This window comes from Octopus sinensis, linkage group LG19 (assembly GCF_006345805.1).
Source record: "Octopus sinensis linkage group LG19, ASM634580v1, whole genome shotgun sequence".
In the NCBI taxonomy this organism is placed as follows: Eukaryota; Metazoa; Mollusca; class Cephalopoda; order Octopoda; family Octopodidae; genus Octopus; species Octopus sinensis.
The window spans coordinates 17,356,851-17,383,865 of NC_043015.1; positions in this window are offsets into that span (position 1 = coordinate 17,356,851).

The following is a 27,015-nucleotide window of genomic DNA, read 5'->3' on the forward strand; positions in this document are numbered from 1 at the left end:
TTTGTTTTGTACACCACTTGTCTTCGTCTGTTGTCTTTTTCGTAAACTCTCCCTATATATATATACTCCCTATATATATATAAACTCTCCCTATATATATATAGTTTGAAAAACTACGCACGAGCCTCTCACAATTAACAATAAAATAAAATTGTATATTCAAGTGCTGAATTCCCTTTAGGCTGTTTGTTATACCTAAAATATATTAAAACGTATACATACATACATGCATACATACATATACACACATATCTAGTATGTATATATATATATATATATATATATAATATATATATATATATATATATATATATATATAAACATACTAGATATGTGTGTATATGTATGTATGCACGTATGTATGTATACGTTTTAATATATTTTAGGTATAACAAACAGCCTAAACGGAATTCAGCACTTGAATATACAATTTTATTTTATTGTTAATTGTGAGAGGCTCGTGCGTAGTTTTTCAAACTATATTTGTATCTTTGTGCCGACGATATCGTATATATATATGTGTGTATGTATGTATGTATGTATGTATGTATGTATGTATGTATGTATCTATGTATGCATATACATATACATATATATATATTATATATATATATATATATATATATATATATATATATATGTATGTATGTATGTATGTATGCATATATATATATATATATATATATATTATATATATAATATATATATATATGTATGTATGTATATATGTATGTACGTATGCATATATGTATGTATATACATATACATATATATATTTATTGTGAGAATTTACAAAAAATATAACAAAAGACGAAGACGGGTGTGTAAACAACAAACAGATGTATTAATTTAACGCTCGGGAAGTGAGAAAGTCTTTTACGTTTCGAGCCTACGCTCTTCCACAGAAAGGAACACAGAAATAAACAGGGAGAGAAGATAGAAAAAGGTTTAGTGGCTAACGATCTATCATGTCGAATGCCGGATAGAGGGGTCACACAGAAGAGCTAGGTAGTAGGGGAAATAATAAAGTAGTGGTGATTCCAAAACGAAGGTGCGCGTGCGTGAGGGTGTAAAATAGCATCGAAAAGTGCTAGAAATGAGAGTCAAAATTTAACTCGAACAGCCACATAAAGTACTATGGCATCAATGAAATATACGGGAATTACGAGCGAGCAAGCCAAAATATCTCTCATATATATATATATGAACGAGCGAATGAGTGTCCCTTTCTCTCTCTTTCTCTCTCTATCACTCACTCTCTCTCTCTCTCACTCTCCTCTCTCTTTCTCTCTCTGTTAATCAACAAGAGCTGTTTCGAAAGCAAAAATCAATCTTTGCAAACATTTGAGTTCTATACTGAGAGGATGGTTGACAGATTATCTTTGTTAGTTTATTGTATTTGCTTAATATATTCCTAGCCATCTGCTCCCACCGAGAGCATACAATCAATAACAACTATTTGCTTGAAGGGTATTTATGTAGACGTCTATTGTAATTTCGATCATGGAAAGCTTGATTACTAACTTCAAGTAGACGTGAATGCGCAGATAACTATAGATACAAGTAACCCTACGAATTTTACATTGTATCTGCTTTTCTCCAAACTCCTCAAATATCTAGACTACCTTTTGTTTTGTATCGAGGACAACTTTCCATTTTCTATACTAAATATCGTCACTATTCACATTTCCTCTTTACTTTCGCACCCTACCTACCCTGATGTTGTTGAAGCAGAAGACGAATATTTCGCTGTTCCATAACTACTTTGCAGAAACAGCCACTAAACACTTTGTCTAATATATTTTCCTCCTTATCTCAAGTCAGTAATACCCATCGGGCTGCAAATCAACAATATGAATTCTTAAATCATTGATCGCACTGGAAAAGCCAGAAAAGGCAATGAATACAGCCCATCTATTCTAATAATTTCTTAATAAATTAGATGTAGATTGCAAAATGAAAGAGATATCTGTGAGTTTATAACATTACAGAAAGTTGCACATAACTTCTGATAAGCTATGTCAAGTTTTTATACAGTACAGTATGTGTTATGTATTTTGGAGAATTTTTTTATCTATGGAGCTCTTTGATTACTATTTCGTCCTGGTAGACCCTCAAAGTCATTCGATGTTTAAAAACAAGTTTTATAAAAACCTCTTTCAAAATTCCTGTTTTGTATTCCACACATTCACTTATGTAGGTTGTTAGAGAAAATGTTAGAGAAAGAAACTTAGCTGTTTCTTACAATACATACCAAACCAAAGTTTTTTCAGGGGCTCTATACTATTGTGGACTCCCAATGTATCACTTTGTTGCATGACCCCCCCCCCCAATCTTGGATGGACCCTCAGGGCCCATATAGACCTCGGTTGAGAACCATTGATCAACATTATCTGATTATTGAAGTCTAAAATATTCTATATATTGGTGATGTAATTAAATCTTTTTTGTTGTTGTTTGTTTATGCATATAGGAATGTTGTGATGATGATGGTATGTGGTCGTTGTAGCTAGGTTTGTGGTGCAGGTAGTGATGTTCGAAGAGAGGAGTTATTGTAGTTAGTTTTGTAGGGTGTGTACTAAATATGTTAATGTGGGTTGTTTAGAATGTAAAGTTGGTTTTAAAATGTGTGTCCTTTTATGTTATCAGTATTATTTTTCTTCCAACATATGCGCATTCAAGTCTCTCGCAATGGTTGTATTTTGTCTTGTGGTAGCGATTGTAGCTTGGTGGGGCAATTAATAATGTCGATGGTGGTATGTATATGATAATTATTGATGAGTTGCAAATTTGCATTTGAATGCGTGTATTATATTGTCGTATGATACCAGTGTTCGAGTGTCGTTTATGTTCTCTGTACATGGGATACAGTCACCATGTAATACAAAAAAACCTGCGTATTAATTATAAACGTATAGATATTAATTATAAACGTATAGAAAATTCGGATCTTTTCGGTTTGAACGGCAGTTTTTAACATAATTTCTAGCTAACTAAAAATTTTAAACTTCGTATACTGGTAGAATGTGTTTATAAAACATCTTTTTCTCTTTGCTTTATTGAGAAAATTCTATAGTTTGTAAGATATTTGTTGTTTTTTTCTTCAATTTCTGCAATTTCATCCAATCATTGATGTCCATTGAGTTAAAAGGCATTCTGTGCCGTATGAATATGTCCCTCGTTTAAGAAACATATTAGGTTTATTTACATTTGTGAAGAAAAAAAGATACCCTTCCCCCCACCCCTAACCCTAACTAACTCTAACTAACCCTAACTGACCCTAACTAACCCTAACCCTAAAATAGATTGAAATGCAATAGATCGATACTAGGGTCATAATTATGGGTGACAATTTCATATGACACCGCTAGAAAAGACTGCCGTTCAAACCGAAAAGATCCGAAAATTGAATTTTTAATATATTTTATTATCATATCTAATGTGTGTAAACGATTACGTGAGTTGCAAATGTGTATGTGTTTGGATGTGTTATGGTTATATTTGATAATCTGCAATATTAATAAACTGAATAAACAAAAACACCGTCAACAAACTAGGACAAGTTATAATCATACAAATGTACTTATAATAATAATGATGTACTTATAATTGTCACATTTCCCATCTCACTTCTTATCCTCCGTATGTGTTCGTACGAGAATGTTTACATACATATTTATATGAGCAATAGTTTGTGTATATACACACTATCACATCACGCGCGCGTGTGCGAATGTATATTCTTCTCTATTATGTTTTTAATTTGGAATAAATTTTGACCGGTCACCTTATTGAGAACAAAATTGTGAAGGAAAACATCAAAGAAATCACCAACATTGACAGCAGCAAAAACAACACCACAAGAATTCCAAAAAACAATAACGACGTTCTCAACAGAAAAACGTGTTCGGAGCAATCAGACATGTCCTGCAGTGAGTGGGAGCAAGAAAATACTGATTGGCAAAAGATTCGTAGACCAAACAAAAGAAAAAGAAATACAGGCGCAGCGTGGCCGTGCGGTAAGAAGCTTGCTTCACAACAACATGGTTCCAAGTTCAGTCCCATTGTGTAGCACCTTGGGCAAATGTCTTCTACTATACCCTCGGGCCGAACAAAGCCTTGTGAGTGGATTTGGTAGACGGAAACTGAAAGAAGCCCCTCGTATGTGCGTGTGTGTGTGTGCGTGTATTTGTGTATGTGTCTGTGTTTGTCCCCCCACTATCGCTTGACAACCGATGTTGGTGTGTTTACATCCCCGTAACTTAGCAGTTTGGCAAAAGACACCGATAGAATAAGTACTAGGCTTACAAAGTCCTGAGGTTGATTTGTTCGACTAAAGGCGGTGCTCCAGCATGGCCGCAGTCAAATGACTGAAGCAAATAAAAGAATAAAAGAAAGTAACACCGACATCAATACAAAAAACTGGCAAGTATGACCAGAAGAGGGAAATACCATCGAAAACAAATTTTCAAGTGTCTCCCCCAACAGCAGCCACACTAGCACCATCAACAGCAACATCATCCCCATCATTACCATCACCACCACCATTATCAAAGACACCACCATCACCAGCACAACCCAATTCACACACAACTTTCAGATGGAACACCAAGAGCTGCAACAAAAGTCAAACATTTTGAACTACAAAACAATAAAAAAGACTAGCAATAAAAAAACTAATGGATCACACACACACACACACACACACACACACACACACACACACACACACACACACACACACACACATACATATATATATATATATATATATATATATATATAACAATACAATCATCACACACCGATTTTACCATACCAAGAAACAACACGTCAACACATAATAAAGTCATACAAACATCACAACACATACAACACCATCAAAATAAAATTTTCTGAAGGATTTGGGGCTTTCCAGAGAGACCTAAATAAAAGAATATATAAAGAACAGTTCATGGAACATCCATCCCCTCCTTGTCAACTAAATTACTTTTCCGCTTTGATCTAACATGACCTTGCTCAGAGTAGGTAGTATAAATGCGCGTGGCCTGGGGTCCACTTGGGAATAAGGTCATTAACTCAACGACCGCGGGACATTAAGTGTCGATGTATTGGCCATCAGTGAAACCAGACGCTCCAACCGACAAGCTGTCACGCCCATTTTCGGTGGATACGATATATACATATTTCCATGTCAACCGGAAATGGGAGGTGAAACTGTGGTGTTGTTTCGAAGAGGCCTGAATCTCAAGATAAAGACTATCTTTCTAGACCCAGAAGGTAAGTTGGTGGCCTTGGGTGTGAACAGTAGTGACGGAAGTGCCCTCAGGCTGGTGGCTGTTTATGCTCCGACAGGAGCAGGACAGCCGGATATCTTCAGACGTCTGAAGGTTTTCCTAAGAACGTCTCGACCTTTAGTGTTAGTTGGCGATTGGAACGCCATCTTAGAGGCACGCTTGGACTGTGTGGGACTAGCAGATAGAAGATGCGGTGGTAGAAACCTCGCAAACCTGTTTAGACATTTCCAACTGTCTGACAGGTACCGCTGGATTTCCCGGTTGTGCCAATGTGGACGTGGACGAATCACACCAGTTCATCCAGGTCGGGTCTAGATAGGGTATTCTGCAGGCCAGTAGATAAAGATAGTATAAGTAGTCCACTTTTCAAACTAGTTGGCTCCACAAGTCACAAATTTGTGATCTGCACAGTCGATTTAGATAAGCTTAGAAGGCAGGGACCCGGTTACTGGCAGCTGAATGCATTACTCCTGGCGTGCTAAGTGTACAGAGACTGATTAGAGAATTAGTTAAACGGGTGTTGATGGGAGCAATCGTCAGCAACAAATGGCGATATGGGCCGAAAAGGGCAATTAGAGCAGAATCAGTGAGGTTTAGTAAGGCATTAATGATAGAAAGGAATAAAATAGAAGGGAACTTAATTAGAAACATAGAAAAGGCACTTGGGAAAGTCATTGCAACCGACGTGCTAGCCGCGAGATTGACACTCGACCAATTTTTCAACGCTAAACACGTAGGTTGCATTGTCAGAGCTAAGGTGCATGTTCTAAGACAAGAAGGAACGAAAGGCGCTCGACGGTCCCGAGTGGAAGAGACGCAGCGTAGTAACAAAGCCACAATCCGATCTTTGGTAGACGAAAATTAGAGCATGGTACGCGAGCCCGAGCAGATATGTGCGGCATTCCAGGAGCACTTCCCTTCATTTGTTGTCAACACCCGCTGAATGGGAGGCTGGACGTGCCGTGGTTGTTGATGCGAAGACATGCGCTAAGGGTGCGACATCACCAGTGCTTCTTAGACGGTGAGCAAGTGTGGTTGCCGTTTGTCAGACAGAGCTTTCCACAGCGTCTCTTTGCTTGAGTTGTAGTCCTGGAGCGTAGACCGAGGAAGGGCACCTGGCACCTAGAGTGTCGTTAGGCGCTCACAGTCCTCTGTCAGTTGAGCAATGCAGTCGGGGTAAGCTCCACTCAGGCGTTCTATAGAGAGTTAGTAGCGGGCAAGTGCGACGACGTTCTTGGGAGAGTCTGTGCATCGTCGAGAATGAGTTGGCTCGGCTGTTCCGAGGGACTTTTGGGCCGGGGCCCATAGATAACTTCTGGCTTTGCAATACTACCAGGGGTCATTGCGGCTTCAGGATAAACTCTACAGGCATAGAAGTGCCGTTATCCAGGCTTGCCCAGGGTGTAAACAGAGCGACGAAACTGTTATGCACGCCCTTTTTCAGTGCCCGAGCACTGCTGACTTGTGATTTTATGTCGAACGCCTGCTGTCCGTGTAGGACGGATCCGTTTATCAGCTAAGTCCATAGTGAAGATCGCCCCGCCGTCATCTTTTGGCCAGGAAGAGCAGGTAGTGTTTCTTTGTTTGGTAGCCTTAGCGAAAGAGGTTGTGTGGTGGACCAGGTTGAAAGGGCTGAAGACAGACACTTTCCTCTTTGGCTAAGCCCTCATCAACTTTCTGAAGTTCCATTTGAAAAGGGAAAGCAGTGTAGAGAGGGAAGTGCTACCTCCCAGCAATTTTGTTAAAAGGTGAGTGAATGTAACGCGAATGGCCCGAGTGAAGGACCTGCTCTAAGCATGCGCCTCTAGATCAGCCGGTTTTGCATTGTGGGCTCCATACAGCAACAACTTCCAAGTTTTTCTGTCAAGCTTATTTCGTTTCTGGTCCAGTCTATAATTCCAACTCTATATCTGATTAAGGGTACTGTTATTGAATCTATTGCTTCAATGAGATTTTTGGAATTCAGCTTTGACTACGATAATTTTCTGACTCTCCTTGTGTACTCTCTACTGGTAATTTGTTTCATTTATCCATTTTTATCTCATTTGCTTCCAGTATTCCCAAGTACTTATAGCACTGTTCTTTCTCAATCGCTCTCATTGTTTGTTCATTTGGAATTTCAATTCCCTGGATTCTTTCATATCCTCTTCGTTTCATTTTCAATATAGCGCACTTTTCTATTCCAAATTCCATACCTACGTCACTTGAGAAAATGCAGATAGTATGTACAAGACTTCCAACATGTTCCTCATTTTTCGCATAAACCTTTATATCATCCATGAAAAAGAGATGATTATTCTGACCATTTCTTTTTCCCAAATTGTAAGCAATGTTAACTTTTTGTAGTATCATAGTGAGCAGTGTCATGGCCAATACGAATAGTAATGGAGATAAGCTATCACCCTGGAATATTCACGTCTACGGTCACTTTTCCGAGTTTTTGTTTTCCTTCGATCAATTCAGCATTCCAATGTTTCATACTTTCATTAAGCATTCTCTCTATGTTTTTTGCTATTCCTAACATACTCATTATTTTGCTTACCCAGCTGTGTAGTACGATGTCATATGCCTTTTTGTAATCTAGCCATCTGCGTCTGCAATTTCTAATTATCATTTTATCAACTAGTAAGTGATCTTTTGCTGTCCTACTTTGTTTCATGCATCCTTTCTATTCTTCTGGAAGTAGATTATTACTTTCCAGATGGTTATATAATTCTTCTGCTAAGACACCAGTCATAAGCTTCCACATTAGTGGTAAACAGGTTATAGTTCGAAAATTTGACGCCAAGTTTCCTTTCAAGGGATCCTTGAGGCACAGCAGCGTTCGTCCACTTCTCATTCAGGCAGGTATGTGACCTTGCTGTAGGTAGTCATCCAGTTGCACAGCGATCCTTTCTTGCAACTGTCTAAAGTTTTTCAGCCTTGTACTCCATTTCTAGTCCTTTCCAATTTGCCGTTTTTTAACTTCCATTTCATGTATATAGATTAATTCTGACGTTCTTTTGTCTTGGTACTGTTGCAAGTTGTCTTTCCACTTTTGTTAGCCACTCTGCGCTTTCTTTATGTCTCACCGGCCAGTTCCACAGCCTTCCCCAAAATTCTTTACTTTCTTCCGCATCTGGAATCAGCTCCTTGTATTGGCAGCCCTCTATTTCCTCAAATAGACACCTTCTATTTGATTGAAACAGTCTATTCTGTTCGAAATCTTTGCATCTAGCGTCATATCTTTTGAATTTAGTCTTTAATTGTTGTTGTTGTTGGTGGTGGTGGGGGTGGGGGTATTTCATATCCACACAACAGATTAAACTATTAGAAAAGAAAAATTCCTAAGATCGGGCTACAAGTAATCTTAGATACCAAGAACCTTCTTAAGTATCTTAATACTGTTTTTTGGAGCTGCGTTAAACTAGGTTTTATGCCTATTTCCTCAATTCATCTGTTCAAGTCTAGGGATAGTGCTTAATGCACTTATAACTACAACGATGCATTTTACCCGCACTTTCCATAGCTTCTATAACTCAATGACTAGATCCTGCACTTCGCTATGTCCTCCATACCTTTCTTATTGACTTTCTTGTCACTGTAAAGTCAATTCTTTGGTATGTTCTATTCTCTTTGTCTACTGCTACTATATCAGACCATCTAGCTTCTATTACTCTGTCAGCCTGAATGTTAAAATTTCAATTATTCTGTCAGTCTGAATGTTAAAATCCTATTGCTCTGTCAGTTTGAATGGTATTACTTTGTCATGATTTCGTGGAATGTTAATCAGCCTTTTTAATTATTTGCCTTTACTATCTTTTTATTTTTCATAATCCTCTTCTTACATTTTTCCATCTCTCTCTCTCTCCCTCTCTCTCCTTCTTTCTCCCTCTCTCCCTATCTCTCGCCCTCTCTCCCTCTCCCTCCTCTCCTCTCCATTTCTCCCCCTCTCCTCCTCCTCTTTCTCTCTCTCATTTTCTTCTTTCTTCTCTCTCTTAGCATACTTATTTCTTTCATCTTACTCTTGACATACCTTCTCTCCCAAATCAATGTTTCTTTGTGAATATCATTGTGTTCTCTGCTACACAAATGTAAATACCCTTCTCTCAACTCAGACTATCTACTATGTGTCCATCCTTTGTATTACCTGAGCTTGTTGGCCTTGACTTCATAATCAGTTTTATTTAGTAGCATAAGCGTTTTCTGTCTTTTTAATCTCTTTACTCCATGTCCTTCTCTAAGCATGTCATTATGGTTACTTTCTCACTACGACATTCTGAGGCCCTCCCACTGATATTATTTATAACAGTGTTCACCCATGTGCAAGCATATTACATCGTTAGAAGGTCATAATAAAATGATGGGATTGGGTTTCATTTATATCGTATGAAATCATATAATCATTGTTTATATTTCTTTCAGTATATTAAATGATTCATCTACACCACCTTTACTGAAACGATCGAAAGCGGATGATAAATGCGATGCCAATATTTTCATACCTCTATTTGTTTTATGTTATGCTTCGATGAAAATTTCCTGGATTTTCAGTTTGCAAGGAATACTTTAGATTTACTGGATTCTTTTTCGTTTCTGTACATCCTGTTAGCCGGAAGTTCACATTAGTGCTAACTGAAATCTTTGCTTGGCTTTCACAATAAAGCTTCCTTTATAAAAGTAATATATTTATACACAAGTGTGTTTCTCCTACATCATTACACTCGTCGTACAGTGGTGAGGTGATATAATTAACATATTCAGTTTTTGTAGAGTAGAGGGCCTCACTGACACTTCTCTAATTGGGCTCCGCACTTCCTAGCGCCGGCCCTGGTTATTACAAAATATGTTAATTATATCATCTCACCACTGTATTGTGACATGCTCTGTGACAAAACTAAGTTCTTGTGAACAACATATTTAGAAGCTATGGGTTTCATCTAATAGGAGTGGAGGAGCTGCAATCTGTTGTTCACAGTCTCTAACCAAGTTCAGTATCAAGGACAGGGAGTCTATTGTTAGAGTGCCTAGTGGGGTAATCTATAGTTACTTCGATACTTTGGTGGATGGAGTTAGCTACATACTGGATGCTCTCCATTATGCTCCTCTCGGTTTCTACATTACAGTTACGAGAGTTTGTCCTAACTACAATATTAATGTCATCTACATACCTACACTAAAGCAAAACAGTTGTGGATATTTCCGCTAAGGATTGTTTAAGTTTTCTGTCCCACCAGGTCATGAAGAGGCTGGCCACATCTCCAGTCACACCGACACCAAAGGCTGCACATTGAACCTGCATGTAAAGTTTCCTGTTAAACTTTACTATGTGGTTCTTCAAGGTGGTTCTTATGATAGCCCCTATTGCGTGTGCAATCATTCTATTCGCCTGACTGTTGTTCTCAGGGTCCTGGGAGGGTATGGTCCAACCACTTCAGCGCTCTGCGGTGCCTTTCTTTACTGCCGATGTGATGGTACGTGGTCCTCCCCTCTGTGACCTGGCGGAGCAGAATCTACTAAGGTCGTTGGAGTGGTTGCAACTTCTGATTCTACTGAGGAGATCCTCGTGCTCACACGGACAGCTGCACTGATCTCAGGCCTCTACCACCTTCATTTCGTCTTAACTAGAGCCTGTCAATACCACTGTTTCTGTGGAAGTTCCCAGTTGTAGTCAGGATTTTTTCGGGTTCTGATATCTATGGAGCGGATTGTATGTATGTATGTATGCATGCATGTATGCATGTATGTATGTATGTATGTATGCATGTATGTATGTATGTATGTATGTATGTATGTATGTATGTATGTGTATTTATGTGTGTATGTATGTATGTATGTATGTATGTGTATTTATGTGTGTCTATATATGTGTGCGTGTGTGTGTGCATGTGTGTATATGTGGAAGTGTTTGTGTATGTGCATGTGTGTGTATGTGCATGTGTTTGTGTATGTGCACGTGTGCGTTATGCATGTGTGTGTATGTGCATGTGCTTGTGTATATGCATGTGTGTGTATATGCATGCGTGTGTATGTGCATGTGTTTGTGTATGTGCACGTGTGCGTTATGCATGTGTGTGTATGTGCATGTGCTTGTGTATATGCATGTGTGTGTATATGCATGCGTGTGTATGTACATGTGTTTGTGTATGTGCATGTGTGTGTTTGTGCATGTGTGTGTGCGAGTGCATGTACGTATGTATGTGTGTATATACTCACACATGCACACAGCCACACATACACATACACATATATTCTTTTACAAGAATCGCGTTGACAGTAACTTCGGAGTTTCGGCCTGTTTAACCTTCATTGCACAGTTCGCTGAAACCTAAGCAGGCCGAATCTTCGAAGTCATTGTTAACCTTATTCTTGTCAAAGTATAATAAATATGTACTCTACAAAATGTATTGAGTAACCCTTCAGTTTAATGTTCCAGGACCTATGCAAACGGACCTTGTTGATACCAGATACCATCTTTGTTTCTAAGGTAACAAGGCAACTAATCTTACGGGAATTAACTGTGCTCTAGGAAGAGAAGATAAATGACACACAAGTGAAGAAGAGGGTTGAGTACCAGAAGTTGGTGGTGGACTATCGCAAGAGCGGATAGATGACCAAACATTTTCCATTGGAGAACAACTAGACGTTTGCCAGCGAAGGTGGGCAATTGATGATTCGCAAGTCATTCTCTTATCAATGCGGCTCTATGCATTGCTGAAATGAGCAGAAGAAAAGTCAAGAGTAATGTAGAGGCTACTGAAAAAACGACTAGATAGTCCTAGTTGAAAAGATCCAAGAGGTGACCGGCGGGATCACTAGAATGCCAGCTGCATACAGGTCTATGCTTGATCCACCTCGGTCAAGCCTGGATGAGCGTATATGTTATCAGATCCCAGACACCCAGTGATACTGATACTAAGGGCAGATTTTGCATCTATAAATGTATGTAACATTAAAAAATGTTTCGTAATAAACATATTTCGTAGCGCTAACAAAATTAGGATAAATTCGTAACATAAATCCTCATAAACATTCTTATATTGTTTATGAGAAATTGAAATACACACACTCCCTGTCTCACGCGCGCGCACACACGCACGCACAAACAAACACACACACAAACATATGTGTATATACATGTGTACATGCGCAATGTGAGTGGAGAGAGAGAAAGAGAAAGTGGGGAGGGAAAAGAGAGAGAAAATAACTATCGGTCAATCTCTGGCAATGAAGTTAAATATTATCTGTTGATCTTCCGCTGTCAATGTCATTTAAGTATCGAATTGCTAGTAAACAAACAATTTCACTCATCTCTTTCTCCCTACTTTTCCATCTCTTCTGTTACCATCCGCCTATTTCACAACTATAAGAAAGGATGCAACAGTGAAAAGTCCTAGCAAATAATTTTTATATTCTAATTTCTAAAACTAGGTTCTCTAGTATATAAAAATAGCTTGCCTTTCCTCGGATGGCATTAGTTATTAAAATAGCATGATGCAATCATAATTTCTGAAAACAGCCAAAAGGATGTAGTAAATTATTAAATTAGTTTTCAACCGCCATCGTTCCTAACGTCCAGACAACTCATCTTATTGTTCAGCATCTCTATCCTGATTTAACTTTACCATTTAGACCAGTAATCATAGAAATACTTTTATACATTCTTGAACAATTAAGTTCTCCATGGAAAGAAATGATAATGAACTCGCAATATTGCAAAGCTGTCGATAACCACAGCAGCTAAAATACGCAAAACTTCTTTGAAGTTTAGAATTTACTTCAATATTTACTTGTTGGTGCTTGAACCTAGGTCAGCTCTGACTAAACAGATCTATGATCAAAGTCATTCCAACTCAATCCAATCAGCCTTTTTAGCTCTGCATTTTCAAATGTGCCCTTCTCAGATTTAAGGTGGTTGGTGTGTGCTCTTTTAGAAAAGTAGCTAGTCTTCATAATCGACTGTACTTAGTATTCCTGGAGGAATAGTCTCTTTGCACCTTTCTTTTCACTAGCTTTCTTTCCGTTCGCTTCTGTCATCTTCATTTCCTCTTCTACCGATCTCCACCAGGTAACCCATGAGTGTCCGATTTTCATTTCCCTTATAAGTTCCAATTCAAGGCTTGCCTTTTCAAACATTCTTCTCATTTTTTAACATATGACCTAGCCATCTCTACTTGCATTTGTTGGATGATAAGCTCCTGTTTGGTTTTGGCTCGGAAGTCTTTGTTACTCACACTTTCTGGATGTCTGATAGATAGGCTGCTTCTGGTGAACCTGTTTATATTTGAAATTTTCTCATGATATTTGTGTTCATTTGCCATAACGGCTAACCAGGAAATATTTGACATTGCTGTTATATATATATGTATATATATATATATATATATATATATATATATATATATATATATATATATATATATATATATATATATATATATATATATATATACATATATATATATATATATATATATATATATATAATATATATATATATATATATATATATATATATATATAATATATATTGTTGTATTAGGAATGGTCATTTTGCCAGTTTAGCCAATAAAAACACACACACTATATATTTTGTGTTACTTTGGTGACGAAAGAACTCTGGCCGAAATAAGATTATGATTAATGTAAAAAATGAATGACGCTGAAGCAAAGTAACACCAAATATATAAAGCGTGTATTTTTATTGGCTAAACTGGCAAAATGACCATTCCTAAATATCTGTTTCAACACACGATTTTACATCAAAAATCTTGCAAAACAAATATATAAATGTATATATATATATATATATATATATTCTTTTATTCTTTTACATTTCAGCCCTAAGGTGCTGGGAGAAAATCATATTTTTAATTGTTGATTCCGCCATACAATACCGACAATCGATTCTGTTGTATTAACATATTTAGATACAGAAAATGTCAGTGAAATTAATATATCCGAAAATACATTTTGATAAAACGTTATCAAGGCAATCCAAAGTAGTTAAAATCAAAGTGAACTAAGAAAATATCTCTAGTAGACGAACGCATACAACAACAAAAAAATGTTAAGAAGAAATATAATATTCTAAGAAAACCTACTTTGGTATACATATCTATGAATGCGCTGGATGGCTTTCTTCTACGAGAATCCATCAACCACTACATCTGCGGCTAAGTTTGGCTTCAAATCCCGATAGTGCCTCCCACGTATGAAAGATCATGAGAACTTTGAGACTGACCTATGGAACATTGTAAAGAAGATAAGGTTTAGGCATTATTCTAACTCCTTACTTAAATTCTTAAATGACTATATGACCATATTAAACAATTACCCAACCTGCACACCCTCGCAGACAAAACAGAATATTTATGAAACAAACACTCCCACACACTGAAGTATCCTCACAAGCGCCATCGCCAAAACATAGAAGAAAACCCGTAATTCCACATACAATGAAATAAACAGAGAAGCAAAGGAACTAGTTACCCGCCTTGATATAGAGAATCACGTGGACTGTTTCACCACGCAAACTTTCACATACTACACTTAAGGACCATAATCCCAATTTCCTCTCCAATCCGAAACGTAGGCTGATCAACCCTTCCAAAAGCGAGACAGGTATCATTAGCAAGCGTATTCTCGACACTATCAACTCTTACATTAGAAGGGCTACGGGGTTGACTGAATAGAATTCCAGCGCAGCTGTGATCAACTGGTTCCGCGGTATCGAGAGTAAGTCAGTTTGCAGGTTCACTCAGTTCGATATTGTTGACCCTTCATATCTAAGCCCTTCCTTCAGAAGGCCCTAACTTTTGCTGACCAATTTACCAGCATAAGTGACCTCGATATCAGAATCATCATGAATTCCAGGAAGTCAATTCTGGTCGACGACGATTCCTTCTGGGTGAAGAAAGAAGGGGATCTATTGTTCGATGTCTCTATGTGGAGCTATGACGGGGTTGAAATCGCCGACCTCGTTGGGTTATACATTTTAGATACCCTCAAGAGACGTACTCATCTACATAGGTCGGCTTTCTATAGGGACGACGGCCTGGCTATGTCAAGCCATATGAACGGCCACACCATGAACAAGTTCAGGAAGGACTTGATAAAAATATCTAAAGAATTCGGCCTGTCCTTAACAGTTACCACCAACCTGACTACGGTCGATTTCTTGGACGTAACCTTAGACCTGAACACGAGCAAGCACTACCTTCACAGGAAGCATAATGAAGAAACGGTACACATCCACAAGAGCTCAACCCTACCCCGCTGTAATTAGAAACCTGGTTTCAGACATTAACAAACGGGTATCTAAACTCTCGGCCACCAGGGAGATCTTTAATAGGGCCGCCCCCGACACTACAACGATGCTTTGGCTAGGAGCGGGTTTACTGAGAAACGATCGCCAACCACCACCCCTCACTCCAAGAGGAATAGGTAAAGGAAAATTATATAGTTTAACCTCACCATTCAACCTACAAGTTTCTACTGACGTAGCTAGGGACTTCCTGCCGTTAATTAATAAACATTTCCCAAATGCCATAAGTATTACAAACTCTTAAACCATTATAATGTCAAGGCGAGCTGCTCCTGCTTAGACAACATCACATCTAACATCTGACTTTCTCCAACTATTTCTTATTCAAATTTCGAATGGCTGAGAATTAACATCACGCCTTGAAACTTGAAGTACCATGGAATTACTTTAAATAAGGTGCATATTCAGATGACAAGGAAATCTAAAGATAAAGATTTATTTTCACAATTGAAAGAGTTTCGGCTGCGAAACACGTCCAGACAGATACATAAGTAGATATATATATTCAGGGTGGCCCAAAAGTAGGTTTACAGTTTTTCAACTATCTCTTTAGTATTCATGTATTAACAGTTTAGATCTTAGTTATAAAAATATATGAAACCATTATCCTATGCTAATTTAGTTAATTTTGCCAAGCTCCCTTTACAGTTTGTAAGATAAAAATTTAAATACATTTCTATATTTAGGGGATGAGGAATGGTATGGAGAACACGCAGTCTTTAGTCATATTCTCTTCTATTGGTGGGTTTACTCAAAGGAGATATTTGCGAAGTGTTGTATTACTCTTGAATATTGTCCTGATGTCATATGGGCCGCATATCTTTTGTATCTTTTCGGAGAGGCCTTTCACACAGGGTAGACAGACTGTGGACAGTTTATTGGCTTCATAATTGGAGTGGATAGTATACTTTTGGGGTAGTTGTTGCTTAACAGATCGTTATTCAGTTTATCATTTTTTCGTGGTGTGTATCACGATCGCTACTTATATTCTTTGCACGATGTTCTAGGCACTGAGCAATTCCTCTCTTTACACTGAATGGCTGGTGGGAATTGAAGTTGAGATATCGTCCAGTAAAGGTAGGCTTGCGGTATACGGATGTCCTGAATCCATACTTGGTGCGTGTTATTAATACGTCCAGGAATGCCGGCTGATTGTCTTTTTCCTTTTCTATTGTGAACTGTATGGATGGCTTTATTGAGTTCACATGATCTAACAGCACTTGGACATCTTCCTGGTGGGGCCAGAGTATAAAGGTGTCACCTTTATACTCTCAAAGTGTTCCATGTATATATTGGCTATTACCGGTGATAATGGTGAACCCATAGCTAAACCCTCCTCTTGTCGATATATACCAGTGTCCATACTGAAGTAGGTAGTTTCTACACAGAAGGTCAATATTTCAATCAAGTTTCTTATTGGTATACTAGTGCGTTCTTTTAGATGGGTGTCTGTCACTAGTTTTTCTTGTATCACCGATAGTGCTTCACCAGTTGGGACTTTGGTGAACAGGCTTATCACATCAAGACTCACCATCTGGTTGGATTCAATGGGAGTATCCTTGATCAATTCTGTGAAGTGGGTGGAAGGTTATACAGCTGTGGTAGGTTATACAAAGGCGAAACATGCCGCCCCCTCAAAATAAGAGTAGACGAACCTCGCAAAGCTGTGACACGAGGAGATATTGATAAATCGGGTATAGCTGATCATGTATGGGGAAAATGGAGACCACCTCCCACTGTGGGATGAAGTTAAAATAATAAACAGAGAACACCAATGGAAAATACGAAAACTAAAAGAAGCAGCACATATGCTAGAATACAACAACCTCCTAAGCAGACCGAGTGCAGATATGAGCAGCATATGGGAACCGGTATAAAGGAAGGATAGAAAAATATTAGATTTATAAGCTCTAAAATTCATTCCATAATTGCCCGCTGGTATATGGCGTGGTGGTTAAGAGCGCGGGCTACTAACCCCAAGATTCCGAGTTCGATTCCAAGCGGTGACCTGAAAAATAATAATATTAATAATAATAATTACAACATCGAAGAATACCTTAGGAATGAGAACCCAGGTTCGAAATTTCCTCAAGACACCTCAAGAAGGCTGGAGAGTATATCAGCCGAAGCAACAACAAACAAGATGAGGTCAAATATCTGTCGAATGTAAATAATGTAAATAAAGAAATTTAAATGTAATAAAATGTTTTAAAAGAAATTTAAGTGTATACATGATAACTGTAAACCTACCTTTGGACCACCCTGTGTATATAAATATATTGTTGTTGGCATCCTTTTGCTTCGGAGATAATGGTGTTGCACATAAAATAATCCTGTGCAGTCCTATCCTGGACAAACCGCTCCTCTAGCAGGTGACGCAGATGTAGCGAAGACTTTGCCTGGCTGGTTGCAATGTCATAGTTTCTTGTTGTCTTTTCTTGTCTTCCCATTTCCCCTCTCTCCATCTATGACTCCTTTGTGTTCCCTCTTCTGTGGTACGTTGCCAATCTCCACGGTTGCTGACAACCGCTTCCCAGTTGCTAATATTGATGTCGCAAGCCTTCATGTCCCTTTTGCAGATATCCTTGTACCGTAAAAACGTTCTTCCAACAGACCTAGTGCCCCAAGCAAGCTCTCCGTAGAGTATGTCTTTGAGGTTTCTGCCATCTTCGATACGACTAACATGTCCTAACATATATATATATATATATATATATATATATATATATATATATATATATATATACACATATATATAGGCATATGTATACGTATGTATGTATGTATGTACGTATGTATATGTATATACGTATATGTATGCATTATTTAATAAACACAATAGATATTTTATGTGCTACTATTAGTTACATGTGCTGAGAGCATGCCAGACACTATTTTTTAACTCCTCTGGTATCCTAGCACAACCTTCAGGTACTGCCTACATAGCATAGCAAACTAAAAATGGGACGGCAGAATAAATGAAAAAAGTGAGAAAAGGCGTGAAAAAAGTAGATATAAAAAGTCTGTTATGCCATGTGGACATTGTCTGAAGATTGTGCTAAGACACCAGTCATGTTAAAAAATATTGTCTGGCATACTCTCAGCACATGAAACTAATAGTAGCACGTGCGACTGGAATAACAGTCACTATAAGTAAAGAGAGTACATAGTAGATAGTCATGTCTTTACTGATAGACAGTCGTGTCTTTGCTTGTTTTACTAAGTAACTATACTGTATACCGAAGTGGGCGTTATAACAATCCAATATTTTAAGGACATAACACCCTTTATCTCTCCTTTTCTCTCTCTCTCTCTCTCTCTCTCACACACACACACACACACGTACACATCTGTCAGCTGCAATGCAGCCATTCATGAGATTTTTTCACATACAGTAATCCCTCGCCATATCGCGGTTCACCTATCGCTGTTTATTATTTAAGTTTACGTCGATTCCTCCGTGGTGTTGTTTTGCATTTATAATAAACTAGCAGAGATAACCGGCGTTTCCCGTGTTACATGCAATTGAAGAATTAGACTTTTCTGTTATATTTTCTGTAATGAACAGAAATATCTATGTTTCGAATTTCATCAAAATTGCAGATGAGGGTTATTCCCTCTTTACACACCCTAACAAAAATTGTAATTGTGCCACATGTACCCCGTACTACTGATTTTTATGCGCATATTCCAAAATTCCAGTCTTATTGAACCTGTTAAAAAGATTTTGCACATGAAAAATGAAGGTCATAGAGCTCTAAAATGTGAGAGTTAAGACACCTGTTGGGGGTGGGCATCTTAATGTCAACCAGAGAAGTTGAATTGTTGAGAATCTTTTTAACTTGGGTCTTATATCTATTGTTTGAATTTCTTTGAAATAGGAAATATATGTTCACTGGGTTTGTAAAAGAGAGCAAAGCTACAGGAAACCAAAAAACGAATGATCAGTTACCCTACCCTAGTCGTTACCACTCCCAATGTAGGGTTCCTCACTATCCAGGTGACAGACACAGCCGTAAGATACATTACGAATTGGAAGGGCGTGACCCAACTGAAATAAACATTAACAATTGTGTGACATGAGGGCTAAGGAGAAATGAAAGTGTCACCTCTGGAGTTTGCAAATGACCACTATACTGATACGTAATTGGACAGAATGAATTTACAATCTATAAATGTCTTTGAATAACCAGTCACTCATGTGGGAAGACCTTGAAATCAATGTTAAAATCTGGGGACTATGTGTGACCCAGTGATAATAGAAAGACTGAAAGAAGGTCTGCAATCGAATAACTTTGCTCTACACTTTGCAACTGAATCAGTGGTGGCAAAGATGCCTCTCATTTACTTGACAATTTATGCACCACATTGCAGAAATCACAATGTATCACAGTGTATGTCTAAACAAACTGTTACACTGTTGTACGATTGAATTACAAATAATGCTCATCTTTTATGCTCGGGTAACCCAACAGCTTCCAAGATAAAATGACAAAATTCTGGGTGTTAAGTCCCCATGGCGGGGGGTTCTTTGTAACTTGTAAGAAGATGAAATTTTATAAATATTGCTTCATTTGTGTCTAATATCTATGGTTAAAGTTTCATCAACAGCAAAAATATATGAATTGTCATGGGGGTTATGGCCCTTATGCATAGAATATAATTTCCAAATTTCATAAAGATCCATTCAGTATTTTTTACCTAGTTTTGGATCATAGAAGAAATGACTAAAATTGGGAGTGAAGACCCCCATTAGGGTGTTTTATTTATATATATATATATATATATATATATATATATATATATATATATATATATATATATATATATAGAGAGAGAGAGAGAGAGAGAGAGAGAGAGAGAGAGAGAGAGATAGATAGATGGATGGATGGATGGATGGATGGATGGATGAATGGATGGATGGATGGATGGATGGATGGATGGATGGATAGATAGATAGATAGATAGATAGATAGATAGATAGATAGATAGATAGATAGATAGATAGATAGATAGATAGATAGATAGATAGATACACACACATACATAAAAAGATAAATTGATAGATGCAACTGAGTGGGCAAACAAAAATATGAGACACTATCTAGTGCTTTTCTAGGTTGATAAGCCTGGTACTTATTCTATTAGTTTGTTCTTGTGAAACCAGTAAGTTATGTGGACGTAAATAAATGAACAGCAGTTGTGAAGCAGTGATGAGGGCGAAACACCGAGACAAAGACACACACATACACTTACATATATACATACATATATATACGATTGACTTGTTTCAGTTCCTGTCTACGAAATCCATATATATTGTCGTTGGCATCCTTTTTGTCTCGGGAGACAATGGAGTTGCGCATAATATAATCTAGTCCGGCTTTTACATTTCATGTCCTAATACATCTCCTGCTGTGGTTGTGTAGACCTATCGTGAACAAACACTCCCTCTGGCAGGTGCCGTAAATGTAGCGAAGACTTTGCCAGGCTGGTTGTAATGTCATAGTTTCTTGTTGACGCCTTTTCTTGTCTTCCCATTTCTCCTCTCACTCTCTCTGTCACTCCTTTGTGTTCCCTCTTTTACGGTACGTCGCCAATCTCCACGGTTGCTGGCAACTACTTCCCAATTGCTAATATTGATGTTGCAGGCCTTCATGTCCCTTTTGCAAACATTCTTGTATCGTAAGAACGGTCTTCCCACAGACCTAGTGCCTCTAACAAGCTCTCCGTAGAGTATGTCCTTGAGGATTCTGCCATATTCCATAGTCCAAGCCATCACATACGTCTTTGTGTGAGGAGTGCAAACATGCTTAGTATTCCTGCTGGCTTGAGGACATCTTTGTTGGGGACATGATTCTGCCATTTGATGCGAAGGATTTTCCGGAGGCAGCGCAGGTGAAAGATATTTAGGCGACGCTCTTGGCGTGTGTATGGCGTCCAAGTCTCACTTCCATACAGTAGAGTGCTAAGTACACATGCCTGGTAAATCTTCATTTTTGTGGTCTTGGTCAGCTTATTGTTGTCCCATGCCCGTTTGGAGAGTTGGGCTATCACAGCAGCTGCCTTGCCAATGCGTATATTGAGCTCAGCATTAAGGGATAGGTTGTAGGTGGTGGTAGAGCAAATATAGGTAAACTTCTCCACCTCCTGTAGTCTGTGGTCTCGAATATGTATGTTTGGAATGTCCGATGTAGCCTGGCCCATGATGTTGGTCTTCTTGAGGTTGATAACTAAGCCAAAGTCGCTACATGCTTGCTCAAAACAGTTCATGAGCCTTTGTAGGGCTTCTTCTGTGTGTGATATCAGAGCAGCAGCATCAACAAATAGCATCTCCTTGATCAGGACGCTTCTGATTTTGATCTTGGCACGCAGATGCGAGAGATTGAACAGTTTCCCATCACTTCTACTGTGCAGAAACACTCCATCATCTGATGTCTCAAAGGCATGTGACGGCAGCAGCGAGAAGATGCTAAATAATGTAAGAGCAAGGACACAACCTTGCTTTAGCCCGTTTTTTTATTTGGAAGGCGGCTGATGTTGAACCATTTTGCTGTATGGTGCCTTGTATATCATCATGGAAAGATTTGATAATCCTCAGCAGCTTTGGTGGATATCCGAGTTTTTGGAGCAGGATGAAGTGGCCTTTTCTACTTACCAAGTGAAAGGCCTTTCTCAGATCAATGAAGGCCATATATAATGGCATTTTCTACTCTCTGGACTTCTCCTGAAGTTGGCGTGTGGAGAATATCATGTCAATATTTGATCTGCTTCTTCTAAAGCCACACTGCGATTCTGGATAAATTCGAGAAGCAAGCAGTTGTAGCCTGGACAGGATAACGCGAGCAAAGGTCTTTCCAACAGTGCGTAGAAGAGATATTCCACGGTAATTGTTACAATCACCACGGTCACCTTTGTTTTTGTAAAGCGTAATGATGTTAGCATCCCTCATATCCTGAGGGACTGTACCCTCTTCCCAGCACTCACACAGAAACTCATGAAGGTGCCGAAGTAGGATGGTGTTTTTGCTGGCTTTGATGATCTCTGAGGGAATGCCATCTTTTCCCGGAGCCTTGTTACTTGCTAGGGAGTCAATAGCCTTGGTGAGCTCTGCTATACATGGCAGACTATCAAGTTCGCACATGACTGGCAAGATCTTGACACCCTCGACTGCAGCCTCAGTTACCGTGGTCTCCCGGGATTAGAGATCCTGGTAGTACTCCAGCCATCTATCCATTTGCTTGCTTTGGTCCTTGATGAGATATCCAGTAGTTGGTTGCGGATGGACCGAGGGCCTTCTTCAAACCGGCATACATCCCACGAGTGTCGCCACTGTCAGCAGCTGACTGGATGATCTGACAGATTTCCTGCCAATACCTATTTGCACAGAGTCTGGTGGTCAGTTGGGTTTTATTTCTTGCCTTTCTGAGTTCTTCGAGTGACTTTGTACAAGAATCGCTCTTGCATTGCATCAGAGCTGCACGCTTTGCTTCGATAACTGGTTCCAGCTCTGAGAGCCCAGCACTGAACCAATCTGGGCTTTGCCTTTCTCTCATATCGAAAATATCTATTGATGTGGTATACAAAGCTTCCCTGATATAATTCCACCTACTTTCAGCAGAGGAGGTTGGGCAGCTACTGAGGGCAACATTGATAGAAACAGCAAAACATTTTCGCAGTGTAGGGTCCGAGGTTCTGACAGTGTTAATGCGTGGTCGGCCCATTTTCTTGGAGTGATGGACTTTTTTAGGCAGAATCCTCACCCTGCTTCTTATTAGTGAATGATCTGTGTCACAATCCGCGCTGTGGTAACTACGGGTCAGTTGAACAGAATTCAGAAAAGATCTTCGTGTGACGATGAGATCCAGCTGATGCCAGTGGTGAGATCTTGGATGTCTCCTATATGTATACACATACACACACAAAGATAAATTGATAGATACAACTGAGAGGGCAAACAAAGATACGAGACACTGCCTAGTGCTTTTTTATATTTTGATAAGCCTGGTACTTATTCTATCAGTTTCTTCATGTGAAACCAGTAAGTTATCGGGATGTAAATAAACGAACACCAGTTGTGAAGCAGTGATGAGGGAGAAGCACAAAAACACACACATAGACTTACATATATACATACATATATATATATACAATTGATTTCTTTCAGTTTCTGTTTACAAAATCCACTAACGAGACTTTGTTTGGTCTGAGGCTATAGCAGAAGACACATGCCAAGTTACCACTGAACTGAGGACCATGTGTTTTGGAACCAAATTTGTTACCACACAGCCTCACCTGCACCTATGTATGTGTGTGTGTGTGTGGCTGTGTGTGTGTATGTGTGTATGGGTGTATATATGTATGCATGTATATATGTGTATATATATGTGTACATATTACATGTACATATATTACATGTATATATATATATATATATATACATCCATATATACATGTATATATATATATATATATATATATATATATGTGTGTGTGTGTGTGTGTGTGTGTGTGTGTGTATGTGTGTGTGTAATAACGTGAAGTGATAAGATACTGCACGAGTGGAACTATATATGAAAGAAGGTTTGAAAATGCAATTTTAAAATGTGTTTATTTACTTGACCGGTTTCACTTTTTTAGAAAAAGATTGTCAAAAGTAAAATGTAAAAGCTTTGTAAAAACTTTTTTGTGTTAAATACTGGTTGCCACAACTTGTTTCAGTCATTTGACTGCGGCCATGCTGGAGCACCGCCTTTAGTCGAGCAAATCGACCCCAAGACTTATTCTTTGTAAGCCTAGTACTTATTCTATCGGTCTCTTTTGCCGAAACGCTAAGTTACGGGGACGTAAGCACACCATCATCGGTTGTCAATCGATGATGGTGGGGACAAACAAAGACACACAAACACACACACACATACATATATATAAATAAACATATATACTACGGGTTTCCTTCAGTTTCCCTCTACCAAATCCACTCACAAGGCCCGCGGCTATAGTAGAAGACACTTGACCAAGGTACCACGCAGTGGGACTGAACCCAGAACCATGTGGTTTGTAAGCAAGCTACTTACCGCACAGCCAAAGTTCATTGAAAATATATACATTCTTCGATAATAATAAGAAAAATGTTAAAACAGTTTACAAGGAAAATAAAAAGTTCATTGAAGATATTAGGATTTCATTAAAAATCATGTTTGTTTGGAAGTATCTGTATATATACACAGAAAATTATATGTTCAAAAAGTTCATATCTTGGTGGTATATATATATATATATATATATATATATATATATATATAATATATATATATATATAGAAGGAGATATATTTAGGAGTTTACAAAGAATTTGTGATAAACTGACCTGTTTTACCATTTTTCGTTTTGTGTGAAGCTAAATAAAGGCTGATTTTATGGGACAGTGTGGGAGGTTAGTTTGGGTGGGGGGAAGGAGGAGCAATGTGGGATTGAAAAGAGATTTTTGTTGTTTCTCTTTAGTCTTTCACCGTTCAGTGGTTTTTGGGACTCGCCTGTAAGGTCAGGATGGTGCGAGTGTGTGTGTCTTTGTGTGTGTGTGTATATACATGTGTTTGTGTTTCTGTGTGTAGGCTGTTTTTGATTGGTCCCAGGGTTTATTGTAGTATATGTAAATGTGTCTGTGTGTGTTTAATATTTGGTAGGATGGTGTGTGTGTATATGTGTGCACGTTTGTGTGTGTATATATACACGTGTCTCTCTTCTTCCCTCTTCCCCTCTACTCTCTTTCCCTCTTCTCCCCTACTCTCTTCTCTCTTCCCTCTTTCTCTCTGCTCCCTCACTCCCCTTCTCTCCCCTCTCCCTCCTCCCCTCCCCTCCTCTCTCCCCTCCCCCTCTCTTCTCTCCCCCGTCCTTCGCTCTTCTCTCCTCTCCTCCTCTCTCTTCTCATATACTCACTTTCCCCTCCCCCATAAACCCACCCACCCCTACTCCACATTCCCTATCCTTCCCACCCCCTACGCAACTCTACCCCACACCATCCCCCACACACCCCACCCCTATCCCACACCTCTCCCCCACATATCTCACCCCTATCCCATACCCCCACATACCTCACCTCTAACCCTACCCTCTACCTACCCACAACCCCCACTCTACCCCAACCCCAGCCGAACCCACACCCCACCTGTGGGTTCACCACTCTCGCCTCCCCCACCTCCCCACAACATCACACCACACTACACTACACCATACAACATTACACATCACTCACAACACACCACCCACACACCCATCCCCACATTTCCACACCCACACATACATACACGCACACGTCCAGACCACCAGCCCTCTTTCACACGCATATACATACTCTCTTATACTCACACGCACCTTTGTGTTGGGGGCACCTTCGTATTGGAAGTCACTTGATCCTGTTATCTCCCCTACTGTCCCTCTCGCGTCTGACCACTGTCCAAAGTCAGGACGCCATGATAGATCGTTAGCTCCTACATGCATTTTTTTCTCTCCTTGTTTCTCTCCTTGTTTTTTTTTTCGTGTATCTTTCTGTCGAAGAGCGTAGGATCGAAACGTAAAAGACATTTGTTTGTTTGTACTCCACCTGCCTTCGTCTTTTATAGAGATATGTTTTTGTTTCACTTTTAACACGTAATACTGAAATAGTGGAGAAGATGGGATATTGCTGTGGGCTCGCCCTAGGCAAGAAGTTAAACATTTTTTTAACCCATGTAAAATTCGAATGAAATTGGCTGTGTAGTTCTCAAGTTTTAGGGATTCACACAGACAGGCAGACAGACAGACAGATAGACACACATTCTCAGTTTTATATATATAGATAAAGATATTATTATATTTATTGTATAAATAATAAAAATTATAAAAATTTAATTATAAAATAATTTAAAAAATACTGTACTGTTTCTACTTCGCGGATTTTCACCTATCGCGGGGGTTTTTGGAATGTAACACACGCGATAGTCGAGGGATTATTGTATACACACAAACAACTGTCTGTGTATGTGCGTGCGCGCATACGTGTATGTTTGTATATATATATATATATATATATGCATGTATGTATGAATGTATGTATGTATGTATGTATGTATGTATGTATGTAGGTAGGTAGATATGTAGGTAGGTAGGTAGGTAGGTAGGTAGGTAGGTAGGTAGGTAGGTAGGTAGGTAGGTAGTAGGTAGGTAGGTACACATATACACGCACGTAGATGCAAAACAAGGTGGAGTAAAATAGCATTCAAGCACTAAAGATAGAGTAAAAGATAGACATTATTAAATCTGAAAAACTCAAATTACATAGTCCTGCGACCAAAAATTGCTTCACACTTAGGTGAAATTTATCAAATTTTACCTGCTGGTTTAAAAAATTATTGTATCACCTACAGTTTCTTCA